The sequence below is a fragment of the Poecilia latipinna genome, unplaced genomic scaffold (genome assembly GCF_001443285.1).
Source record: "Poecilia latipinna isolate Pla-1442-1.1 unplaced genomic scaffold, P_latipinna-1.0 Scaffold659, whole genome shotgun sequence".
Lineage (NCBI taxonomy): Eukaryota > Metazoa > Chordata > Actinopteri > Cyprinodontiformes > Poeciliidae > Poecilia > Poecilia latipinna.
In genome coordinates, this window is record NW_015113275.1 from 209,397 (window position 1) to 210,460 (window position 1,064).

Consider the following 1,064-nt stretch of genomic DNA (forward strand, 5'->3'; position numbering starts at 1 on the left):
TAAACATTGAAAAACAGGAATATGAGCACTTTTATCAAATCTTCATTGTGGTAAAATCATGTAAGTTCTTCTTAAATCCATGGAAACCCAAACATTTTCAAGGTAGGTCAGCTCAGCAGGTTGGAGCGTAGGGCTGTTACCACCGAGGTCATGGGTTCAAACCCGGTACGGGTCAAAAGTCTTTCAGACAATCAACACTTCAAAATATAAAAAGGGTGAATAATAAAATCAATACTTCCAAACAAAAAATGGTTCTGAAATACAAACAACTCTTCAAAATAAAAAATTGTTAGAAAAGAAAATCAATAAAGCAAAATAAAAAATATCTCTAAAATACAATCAACACTTCAAAATTAAAAATGGTTCAAAAATAAAAAAAATTGCTAGAAAGCTTTCCTTTTATGCAAGTTGATTTTGAAAAACATTAGGATATGAGCACTTTTGTTAAGATCATCTAAGTTTTTAGCAAATCGATGCTGAAAGCGCGTGGTGCTAATAATGCCAAAGTCATGGGTTCAATACCCATGCTGGCCAGTTGAAACATAAATTGTTTTGGACAATTAAGACTGCAAAGTAACAAAAGGATTTAAGTTAAACCATTTTACACATTGATTCAAAAAACATTAGAATACGAGCACTTTGTCAAATTTTTATTGTGGTAAGACCATGTACGTTTTTTCTTAAATCCATGAATACTCAGTAACTTGGTGAACAAACTGTCAGACTGACACTTGTGCCTATTATCACATTACAGTCTATAAAGTAAGCCTGCGATCAAAAAATGTATTGAAGATGTCAGGAACAGAGACAAATAGTTGTACTGAGACTTAAACTCAGATTGCTGGATTCAGAATCCAGAGTGCTAACCATCACACCGCAGAACCACCAAGTGGTAACTTAAGTAAAGTGGCCTCGATTTCAAAGATGACTACAATGAAGTCGATTGGCATATGAACCATCACGAAAACAGAAGACTCTTGTTGTCTCGCTACACACTGTGAGAAGCACAACCTACAAAAACTGTTTCTGTCTGGTTTTGAACCAGAGACCTTTTGCGTGTTAGG